At 43.1% G+C, this 12025-nt stretch overlaps 1 protein-coding gene across 4 annotated transcripts in view; it reads left to right on the top strand.

The window, feature by feature from the left end:
- LOC110489566 (semaphorin-5A) overlaps nucleotides 1–12025 on the top strand; it is a 295669-nt gene that overhangs the window by 219628 nt on the left and 64016 nt on the right. The gene's annotated exons all lie outside the window — the stretch shown is intronic.

Consider the following 12025-nt stretch of genomic DNA (forward strand, 5'->3'; position numbering starts at 1 on the left):
ATGTCAATCACTGGATTAGGCTGCACATCAACATATCTTGAATCATTTATTCCTGCTTGGACGTGTTAGATGAAACTACTTATTCCTTGAATACCTCAGTAGTCTATTTCTAACACTATGAATGACTTTATAAGATGATTACAGTAGAAGATAGTGGTGGCAGTGGGGTTGTAACGGCATTCAGAGGTGGAAGAAGGATCGGACCAAAGAGCAGCGTGGTAAGTGTTCGTGATGATTTTTAATAGAAACGAACTGAACACTGCAATACAAAACAATAAACCATGTGAACAAAAACGAAAACCGAAACAGTACCGTGTGGCCAAAACACTCACACAGAAACAAACACCCACAACTCAAAACTGACTTGCCTAGTTAAATAAAGGTAAAATAAAAAATAAATATGATAACACATATGAAAGGTACTGGCATAAATAGAAAAATGTACCAGTTTTCATCTGAAGACAAAAATGTTGACAGCTGCGCCAATAAGGTTGCAAAATAAATGGGATGAGATTTTTGATGTGAAAAAAACTACACTTGATTCAACAAGTTTCAGTTTCAGTTTCAATTTAAATTCTTATAGAAAATTCTTGCCACCATCAGAATATATATATCTGGGGCATACAACAATCTCAGCTCTGTAGAGACAGAATCAATAGATCATTTATTCTGGTATTACCCCTATGTAGCTGGTTTCTGGTCACCATAACATGCAATTAATATTAACCTTACAAATAGCAGTGTTGGGCGATTTGGAAAGCCATAGTCAGTCACTAAATAATACAATAATAATCACAGGAAAGGTGTTCATCTTTAGCTCACAATCTGTGGATATAATACGATTAGAAAGATAAAAACATGTTGTAAAACATGACAGAACGTGGGTGGTCTATGGTGATAGGTGGGATGGGCTGAGAATGGCTGAGGGGGCGGGACTAAAGAGCTGAGGTCTATGGTGATAGGTGGGATGGGCTGAGAGTGGCTGAGGGGCGGGATTAAAGAGCTGAGGGCTGAGGGTTGGGATTAAAGAGCTGAGGTCTATGGTGATAGGTGGGATGGGCTGAGAGTGGCTTAGGGGAGGGATTAAAGAGCTGAGGTCTATGGTGATAGGTGGGATGGGCTGAGAGTGGCTGAGGGGCAGGATTAAAGAGCTGAGGTCTATGGTGATAGGTGGGATGGGCTGAGAGTGGCTGAGGGGCGGGATTAAAGAGCTGAGGTCTATGGTGATAGGTGGGATGGGCTGAGAGTGGCTGAGGGGCGGGATTAAAGAGCTGAGGTCTATGGTGATAGGTGGGATGGGCTGAGAGTGGCTGAGGGTTGGGATTAAAGAGCTGAGGTCTATGGTGATAGGTGGGATGGGCTGAGAGTGGCTGAGGGTTGGGATTAAAGAGCTGAGGTCTATGGTGATAGGTGGGATGGGCTGAGAGTGGCTGAGGGGAGGGATTAAAGAGCTGAGGTCTATGGTGATAGGTGGGATGGGCTGAGAGTGGCTGAGGAACGGGACTAAAAAGCTTACATTTGGTAATGTACTATTGTTAGGTGACTGCTTTATATAAAAGTACCATGTATGTGAAATGTATATTTGTCTATGTAAATGTATATATGTATATATGCAGCAAAAAAGCTAAAAAGCAAAAAAGCTAGAAAACAACAGAAGATATTTGTCCTGGTGGAGGGGTTACTAATAATTAAATATTTTACATTTAAAATAAAATAAAAATATATGACAGGTACTAGTTTGATATATAGCTTAAGTCCTTAGCTTGGCTTTTATAACGTGTAAGACATAAAGAGACAGAGATCAAGAAGAAGCACGGACTGACAGCAGAGAATATGTTGACAGCGATAGACAGCCCAACAGGGAGGCAAATCAAATGGCTAGAGCAGAGGAACAGTTATAGTGGTGAGTTGTATCTCCAGACAGAGGAACAGTTATAGTGGTGAGTTGTATCTCCAGAGGAACAGTTCTAGTGGTGAGTTGTATCTCCAGACAGAGAAACAGTTATAGTGGTGAGTTGTATCTCCAGAGGAACAGTTCTAGTGGTGAGTTGTATCTCCAGAGGAACAGTTATAGTGGTGAGTTGTATCTCCAGACAGAGGAACAGTTCTAGTGGTGAGTTGTATCTCCAGACAGAGGAACAGTTATAGTGGTGAGTTGTATCTCCAGACAGAGGAACAGTTATAGTGGTGAGTTGTATCTCCAGAGGAACAGTTCTAGTGGTGAGTTGTTTCTCCAGACAGAGGAACAGTTATAGTGGTGAGTTGTATCCCCAGAGGAACAGTTCTAGTGGTGAGTTGTATCTCCAGAGGAACAGTTATAGTGGTGAGTTGTATCTGTTCATCTGACAGAGGAACAGTTATAGTGGTGAGTTGTTTCTCCAGACAGAGGAACAGTTCTAGTGGTGAGTTGTATCTCCAGACAGAGGTACAGTTATAGTGGTGAGTTGTATCTCCAGACAGAGGAACAGTTACAGTGGTGAGTTGTATCTCCAGACAGAGGAACAGTTCTAGTGGTGAGTTGTATCTCCAGACAGAGGAACAGTTATAGTGGTGAGTTGTATCTCCAGAGGAACAGTTCTAGTGGTGAGTTGTATCTCCAGACAGAGGAACAGTTATAGTGGTGAGTTGTATCTCCAGAGGAACAGTTATAGTGGTGAGTTGTATCTCTAGACAGAGGAACAGTTATAGTGGTGAGTTTTATCTCCAGAGGAACAGTTATAGTGGTGAGTTGTATCTCCAGACAGAGGAACAGTTATAGTGGTGAGTTGTATCTCCAGAGGAACAGTTCTAGTGGTGAGTTGTATCTCCAGAGAGAGGAACAGTTATAGTGGTGAGTTGTATCTCCAGACAGAGGAACAGTTATAGTGGTGAGTTGTATCTCCAGAGGAACAGTTATAGTGGTGAATTGTATCTCCAGAGGAACAGTTATAGTGGTGAGTTGTATCTCCAGACAGAGGAACAGTTCTAGTGGTGAGTTGTATCTCCAGACAGAGGAACAGTTCTAGTGGTGAGTTGTATCTCCAGACAGAGGAACAGTTCTAGTGGTGAGTTGTATCTCCAGACAGAGGAACAGTTATAGTGGTGAGTTGTATCTCCAGAGGAACAGTTATAGTGGTGAGTTGTATCTCCAGACAGAGGAACAGTTATAGTGGTGAGTTGTATCTCCAGACAGAGGAACAGTTATAGTGGTGAGTTGGATCTCCAGACAGATGAACAGTTATAGTGGTGAGTTGTATCTCCAGACAGAGGAACAGTTCTAGTGGTGAGTTGTATCTCCAGACAGAGGAACAGTTATAGTGGTGTGTTGTATCTCCAGACAGAGGGACAGTTCTAGTGGTGGGTTGTATCTCCAGAGGAACATTTCTAGTGGTGAGTTGTATCTCCAGACAGAGGAACAGTTATAGTGGTGAGTTGTATCTCCAGAGGAACAGTTATAGTGGTGAGTTGTATCTCTAGACAGAGGAACAGTTATAGTGGTGAGTTTTATCTCCAGAGGGACAGTTATAGTGGAGAGTTGTATCTCCAGACAGAGGAACAGTTATAGTGGTGAGTTGTATCTCCAGAGGAACAGTTATAGTGGTGAGTTGTATCTCCAGAGGAACAGTTCTAGTGGTGAGTTGTATCTCCAGACAGAGGAACAGTTATAGGGGTGAGTTGTATCTCCAGACAGAGGAACAGTTATAGTGGTGAGTTGTATCTCCAGATGAACAGTTATAGTGGTGAATTGTATCTCCAGAGGAACAGTTATAGTGGTGAGTTGTATCTCCAGACAGAGGAACAGTTCTAGTGGTGAGTTGTATCTCCAGACAGAGGAACAGTTCTAGTGGTGAGTTGTATCTCCAGACAGAGGAACAGTTCTAGTGGTGAGTTGTATCTCCAGAAAGAGGAACAGTTATAGTGGTGAGTTGTATCTCCAGAGGAACAGTTCTAGTGGTGAGTTGTATCTCCAGACAGAGGAACAGTTATAGTGGTGAGTTGTATCTCCAGACAGAGGAACAGTTCTAGTGGTGAGTTGTGTCTCCAGACAGAGGAACAGTTATAGTGGTGAGTTGTATCCCCAGAGGAACAGTTCTAGTGGTGAGTTGTATCTCCAAAGGAACAGTTATAGTGGTGAGTTGTATCTGTTCATCTGACAGAGGAACAGTTATAGTGGTGAGTTGTATCTCCAGACAGAGGAACAGTTCTAGTGGTGAGTTGTATCTCCAGACAGAGGAACAGTTCTAGTGGTGAGTTGTATCTCCAGACAGAGGTACAGTTATAGTGGTGAGTTGTATCTCCAGACAGAGGAACAGTTATAGTGGTGAGTTGTATCTCCAGACAGAGGAACAGTTCTAGTGGTGAGTTATATCTCCAGACAGAGGAACAGTTATAGTGGTCAGTTGTATCTCCAGAGGAACAGTTCTAGTGGTGAGTTGTATCTCCAGACAGAGGAACAGTTATAGTGGTGAGTTGTATCTCCAGAGGAACAGTTATAGTGGTGAGTTGTATCTCTAGACAGAGGAACAGTTATAGTGGTGAGTTTTATCTCCAGAGCAACAGTTATAGTGGTGAGTTGTATCTCCAGACAGAGGAACAGTTATAGTGGTGAGTGGTTTCTCCAGAGGAACAGTTATAGTGGTGTTGTATCTCCAGAGGAACAGTTATAGTGGTGAGTTGTATCTCCAGACAGAGGAACAGTTATAGTTGTGAGTTGTATCTCCAGACAGAGGAACAGTTAGAGTGGAGAGATGTATCTCCACAGGAACAGTTATAGTGGTGAATTGTATCTCCAGAGGAACAGTTATAGTGGTGAGTTGTATCCCCAGACAGAGGAACAGTTCTAGTGGTGAGTTGTATCTCCAGACAGAGGAACAGTTCTATTGGTGAGTTGTATCTCCAGACAGAGGAACAGTTCTAGTGGTGAGTTGTATCTCCAGACAGAGGAACAGTTATAGTGGTGAGTTGTATCTCCAGAGGAACAGTTATAGTGGTGAGTTGTATCTCCAGACAGAGGAACAGTTATAGTGGTGAGTTGTATCTCCAGACAGGAACAGTTCTAGTGGTGAGTTGTATCTCCAGACAGAGGTACAGTTATAGTGGTGAGTTGTATCTCCAGACAGAGGAACAGTTATAGTGGTGAGTTGGATCTCCAGACAGATGAACAGTTATAGTGGTGAGTTGTATCTCCAGACAGAGGAACAGTTATAGTGGTGAGTTGTATCTCCAGACAGAGGAACAGTTCTAGTGTTGAGTTGTATCTCCAGACAGAGGAACAGTTATAGTGGTGAGTTGTATCTCCAGAGGAACAGTTCTAGTGGTGAGTTGTATCTCCAGACAGAGGAACAGTTATAGTGGTGAGTTGTATCTCCAGAGGAACAGTTATAGTGGTGAGTTGTATCTCTAGACAGAGGAACAGTTATAGTGGTGAGTTTTATCTCCAGAGGAACAGTTATAGTGGTGAGTTGTATCTCCAGACAGAGGAACAGTTATAGTGGTGAGTTGTATCTCCAGAGGAACAGTTATAGTGGTGAGTTGTATCTCCAGACAGAGGTACAGTTATAGTGGTGAGTTGTATCTCCAGACAGAGGAACAGTTATAGTGGTGAGTTGTATCTCCAGACAGAGGAACAGTTCTAGTGGTGAGTTATATCTCCAGACAGAGGAACAGTTATAGTGGTCAGTTGTATCTCCAGAGGAACAGTTCTAGTGGTGAGTTGTATCTCCAGACAGAGGAACAGTTATAGTGGTGAGTTGTATCTCCAGAGGAACAGTTATAGTGGTGAGTTGTATCTCTAGACAGAGGAACAGTTATAGTGGTGAGTTTTATCTCCAGAGCAACAGTTATAGTGGTGAGTTGTATCTCCAGACAGAGGAACAGTTATAGTGGTGAGTTGTATCTCCAGAGGAACAGTTATAGTGGTGAGTTGTATCTCCAGAGGAACAGTTATAGTGGTGAGTTGTATCTCCAGACAGAGGAACAGTTATAGTTGTGAGTTGTATCTCCAGACAGAGGAACAGTTAGAGTGGTGAGTTGTATCTCCACAGGAACAGTTATAGTGGTGAATTGTATCTCCAGAGGAACAGTTATAGTGGTGAGTTGTATCCCCAGACAGAGGAACAGTTCTAGTGGTGAGTTGTATCTCCAGACAGAGGAACAGTTCTATTGGTGAGTTGTATCTCCAGACAGAGGAACAGTTCTAGTGGTGAGTTGTATCTCCAGACAGAGGAACAGTTATAGTGGTGAGTTGTATCTCCAGAGGAACAGTTATAGTGGTGAGTTGTATCTCCAGACAGAGGAACAGTTATAGTGGTGAGTTGTATCTCCAGACAGGAACAGTTCTAGTGGTGAGTTGTATCTCCAGACAGAGGTACAGTTATAGTGGTGAGTTGTATCTCCAGACAGAGGAACAGTTATAGTGGTGAGTTGGATCTCCAGACAGATGAACAGTTATAGTGGTGAGTTGTATCTCCAGACAGAGGAACAGTTATAGTGGTGAGTTGTATCTCCAGACAGAGGAACAGTTCTAGTGTTGAGTTGTATCTCCAGACAGAGGAACAGTTATAGTGGTGAGTTGTATCTCCAGAGGAACAGTTCTAGTGGTGAGTTGTATCTCCAGACAGAGGAACAGTTATAGTGGTGAGTTGTATCTCCAGAGGAACAGTTATAGTGGTGAGTTGTATCTCTAGACAGAGGAACAGTTATAGTGGTGAGTTTTATCTCCAGAGGAACAGTTATAGTGGTGAGTTGTATCTCCAGACAGAGGAACAGTTATAGTGGTGAGTTGTATCTCCAGAGGAACAGTTATAGTGGTGAGTTGTATCTCCAGAGGAACAGTTCTAGTGGTGAGTTGTATCTCCAGACAGAGGAACAGTTATAGGGGTGAGTTGTATCTCCAGACAGAGGAACAGTTATAGTGGTGAGTTGTATCTCCAGAGGAACAGTTATAGTGGTGAATTGTATCTCCAGAGGAACAGTTATAGTGGTGAGTTGTATCTCCAGACAGAGGAACAGTTCTAGTGGTGAGTTGTATCTCCAGACAGAGGAACAGTTCTAGTGGTGAGTTGTATCTCCAGACAGAGGAACAGTTATAGTGGTGAGTTGTATCTCCAGACAGAGGAACAGTTATAGTGGTGAGTTGTATCTCCAGAGGAACAGTTCTAGTGGTGAGTTGTATCTCCAGACAGAGGAACAGTTATAGTGGTGAGTTGTATCTCCAGAGGAACAGTTATAGTGGTGTGTTGTATCTCCAGAGGAACAGTTCTAGTGGTGAGTTGTATCTCCAGAGGAACAGTTCTAGTGGTGAGTTGTATCTCCAGACAGAGGCACAGTTCTAGTGGTGAGTTGTATCTCCAGACAGAGGAACAGTTCTAGTGGTGAGTTGTATCTCCAGATAGAGAAACAGTTATAGTGGTGAGTTGTATCTCCAGAGGAAAAGTTATAGTGGTGAGTTGTATCTCCAGACAGAGGAACAGTTATAGTGGTGAGTTGTATCTCCAGACAGAGGAACAGTTCTAGTGGTGAGTTGTATCTCCAGACAGAGGTGCAGTTATAGTGGTGAGTTGTATCTCCAGACAGAGGAACAGTTATAGTGGTGAGTTGGATCTCCAGACAGATGAACAGTTATAGTGGTGAGTTGTATCTCCAGACAGAGGAACAGTTATAGAGGTGAGTTGTATCTCCAGAGGAACAGTTCTAGTGGTGAGTTGTATCTCCAGACAGAGAAACAGTTATAGTGGTGAGTTGTATCTCCAGAGGAACAGTTCTAGTGGTGAGTTGTATCTCCAGAGGAACAGTTATAGTGGTGAGTTGTATCTCCAGACAGAGGAACAGTTACAGTGGTGAGTTGTATCTCCAGACAGAGGAACAGTTCTAGTGGTGAGTTGTATCTCCAGACAGAGGAACAGTTATAGTGGTGAGTTGTATCTCCAGAGGAACAGTTCTAGTGGTGAGTTGTATCTCCAGACAGAGGAACAGTTATAGTGGTGAGTTGTATCTCTAGACAGAGGAACAGTTATAGTGGTGAGTTCTATCTCCAGAGGAACAGTTATAGTGGTGAGTTGTATCTCCAGACAGAGGAACAGTTATAGTGGTGAGTTGTATCTCCAGAGGAACAGTTATAGTGGTGAGTTGTATCTCCAGAGGAACAGTTATAGTGGTGAGTTGTATCTCCAGAGGAACAGTTCCAGTGGTGAGTTGTATCTCCAGAGAGAGTAACAGTTATAGTGGTGAGTTGTATCTCAAGACAGAGGAACAGTTATAGTGGTGAATTGTATCTCCAGAGGAACAGTTATAGTGGTGAGTTGTATCTCCAGACAGAGGAACAGTTCTAGTGGTGAGTTGTATCTCCAGACAGAGGAACAGTTCTAGTGGTGAGTTGTATCTCCAGACAGAGGAACAGTTATAGTGGTGAGTTGTATCTCCAGACAGAGGAACAGTTATAGTGGTGAGTTGTATCTCCAGAGGAACAGTTCTAGTGGTGAGTTGTATCTCCAGACAGAGGAACAGTTATAGTGGTGAGTTGTATCTCCAGACAGAGGAACAGTTCTAGTGGTGAGTTGTATCTCCAGACAGAGGAACAGTTATAGTGGTGAGTTGTATCCCCAGAGGAACAGTTCTAGTGGTGAGTTGTATCTCCAAAGGAACAGTTATAGTGGTGAGTTGTATCTGTTCATCTGACAGAGGAACAGTTATAGTGGTGAGTTGTATCTCCAGACAGAGGAACAGTTATAGTGGTGAGTTGTATCTCCAGACAGAGGAACGGTTCTAGTGGTGAGTTGTATCTCCAGACAGAGGTACAGTTATAGTGGTGAGTTGTATCTCCAGACAGAGGAACAGTTATAGTGGTGAGTTGTATCTCCAGACAGAGGAACAGTTCTAGTGGTGAGTTATATCTCCAGACAGAGGAACAGTTATAGTGGTGAGTTGTATCTCCAGAGGAACAGTTCTAGTGGTGAGTTGTATCTCCAGACAGAGGAACAGTTATATTGGTGAGTTGTATCTCCAGAGGAACAGTTATAGTGGTGAGTTGTATCTCTAGACAGAGGAACAGTTATAGTGGTGAGTTTTATCTCCAGAGCAACAGTTATAGTGGTGAGTTGTATCTCCAGACAGAGGAACAGTTATAGTGGTGAGTTGTATCTCCAGAGGAACAGTTATAGTGGTGAGTTGTATCTCCAGAGGAACAGTTATAGTGGTGAGTTGTATCTCCAGACAGAGGAACAGTTATAGTGGTGAGTTGTATCTCCAGACAGAGGAACAGTTAGAGTGGTGAGTTGTATCTCCACAGGAACAGTTATAGTGGTGAATTGTATCTCCAGAGGAACAGTTATAGTGGTGAGTTGTATCCCCAGACAGAGGAACAGTTATAGTGGTGAGTTGTATCTCCAGACAGAGGAACAGTTCTATTGGTGAGTTGTATCTCCAGACAGAGGAACAGTTCTAGTGGTGAGTTGTATCTCCAGACAGAGGAACAGTTATAGTGGTGAGTTGTATCTCCAGAGGAACAGTTATAGTGGTGAGTTGTATCTCCAGACAGAGGAACAGTTATAGTGGTGAGTTGTATCTCCAGACAGAGGAACAGTTCTAGTGGTGAGTTGTATCTCCAGACAGAGGTACAGTTATAGTGGTGAGTTGTATCTCCAGACAGAGGAACAGTTATAGTGGTGAGTTGGATCTCCAGACAGATGAACAGTTATAGTGGTGAGTTGTATCTCCAGACAGAGGAACAGTTATAGTGGTGAGTTGTATCTCCAGACAGAGGAACAGTTCTAGTGTTGAGTTGTATCTCCAGACAGAGGAACAGTTATAGTGGTGAGTTGTATCTCCAGAGGAACAGTTATAGTGGTGAGTTGTATCTCCAGACAGAGGAACAGTTCTAGTGGTGAGTTGTATCTCCAGACAGAGGTACAGTTATAGTGGTGAGTTGTATCTCCAGACAGAGGAACAGTTATAGTGGTGAGTTGGATCTCCAGACAGATGAACAGTTATAGTGGTGAGTTGTATCTCCAGACAGAGGAACAGTTATAGTGGTGAGTTGTATCTCCAGACAGAGGAACAGTTCTAGTGTTGAGTTGTATCTCCAGACAGAGGAACAGTTAGAGTGGTGAGTTGTATCTCCACAGGAACAGTTATAGTGGTGAATTGTATCTCCAGAGGAACAGTTATAGTGGTGAGTTGTATCCCCAGACAGAGGAACAGTTATAGTGGTGAGTTGTATCTCCAGACAGAGGAACAGTTATAGTGGTGAGTTGTATCTCCAGACAGAGGAACAGTTCTAGTGGTGAGTTGTATCTCCAGACAGAGGTACAGTTATAGTGGTGAGTTGTATCTCCAGACAGAGGAACAGTTATAGTGGTGAGTTGGATCTCCAGACAGATGAACAGTTATAGTGGTGAGTTGTATCTCCAGACAGAGGAACAGTTATAGTGGTGAGTTGTATCTCCAGACAGAGGAACAGTTCTAGTGTTGAGTTGTATCTCCAGACAGAGGAACAGTTATAGTGGTGAGTTGTATCTCCAGAGGAACAGTTCTAGTGGTGAGTTGTATCTCCAGACAGAGGAACAGTTATAGTGGTGAGTTGTATCTCCAGAGGAACAGTTATAGTGGTGAGTTGTATCTCTAGACAGAGGAACAGTTATAGTGGTGAGTTTTATCTCCAGAGGAACAGTTATAGTGGTGAGTTGTATCTCCAGACAGAGGAACAGTTATAGTGGTGAGTTGTATCTCCAGAGGAACAGTTATAGTGGTGAGTTGTATCTCCAGAGGAACAGTTCTAGTGGTGAGTTGTATCTCCAGACAGAGGTACAGTTATAGTGGTGAGTTGTATCTCCAGACAGAGGAACAGTTCTATTGGTGAGTTGTATCTCCAGACAGAGGAACAGTTCTAGTGGTGAGTTGTATCTCCAGACAGAGGAACAGTTATAGTGGTGAGTTGTATCTCCAGAGGAACAGTTATAGTGGTGAGTTGTATCTCCAGACAGAGGAACAGTTATAGTGGTGAGTTGTATCTCCAGACAGAGGAACAGTTCTAGTGGTGAGTTGTATCTCCAGACAGAGGAACAGTTCTAGTGGTGAGTTGTATCTCCAGACAGAGGAACAGTTATAGTGGTGAGTTGTATCTCCAGACAGAGGAACAGTTATAGTGGTGAGTTGTATCTCCAGAGGAACAGTTCTAGTGGTGAGTTGTATCTCCAGACAGAGGAACAGTTATAGTGGTGAGTTGTATCTCCAGAGGAACAGTTATAGTGGTGTGTTGTATCTCCAGAGGAACAGTTCTAGTGGTGAGTTGTATCTCCAGAGGAACAGTTCTAGTGGTGAGTTGTATCTCCAGACAGAGGCACAGTTCTAGTGGTGAGTTGTATCTCCAGACAGAGGAACAGTTATAGTGGTGAGTTGTATCTCCAGATAGAGAAACAGTTATACTGGTGAGTTGTATCTCCAGAGGAACAGTTATATTGGTGAGTTGTATCTCCAGACAGAGGAACAGTTATAGTGGTGAGTTGTATCTCCAGACAGAGGAACAGTTCTAGTGGTGAGTTGTATCTCCAGACAGAGGTGCAGTTATAGTGGTGAGTTGTATCTCCAGACAGAGGAACAGTTATAGTGGTGAGTTGGATCTCCAGACAGATGAACAGTTATAGTGGTGAGTTGTATCTCCAGACAGAGGAACAGTTATAGTGGTGAGTTGTATCTCCAGACAGAGGAACAGTTCTAGTGGTGAGTTGTATCTCCAGACAGAGGAACAGTTATAGTGGTGAGTTGTATCTCCAGAGGAACAGTTATAGTGGTGAGTTGTATCTCCAGACAGAGGAACAGTTATAGTGGTGAGTTGGATCTCCAGACAGATGAACAGTTATAGTGGTGAGTTGTATCTCCAGACAGAGGAACAGTTATAGTGGTGAGTTGTATCTCCAGAGGAACAGTTCTAGTGGTGAGTTGTATCTCCAGACAGAGGAACAGTTATAGTGGTGAGTTGTATCTCCAGAGGAACAGTTATAGTGGTGAGTTGTATCTCCAGACAGAGGAACAGTTATAGTGGTGAGTTGTA

This window comes from Oncorhynchus mykiss, chromosome 15 (genome assembly GCF_057628025.1).
Source record: "Oncorhynchus mykiss isolate SJ-2025 chromosome 15, ASM5762802v1, whole genome shotgun sequence".
NCBI lineage: Eukaryota > Metazoa > Chordata > Actinopteri > Salmoniformes > Salmonidae > Oncorhynchus > Oncorhynchus mykiss.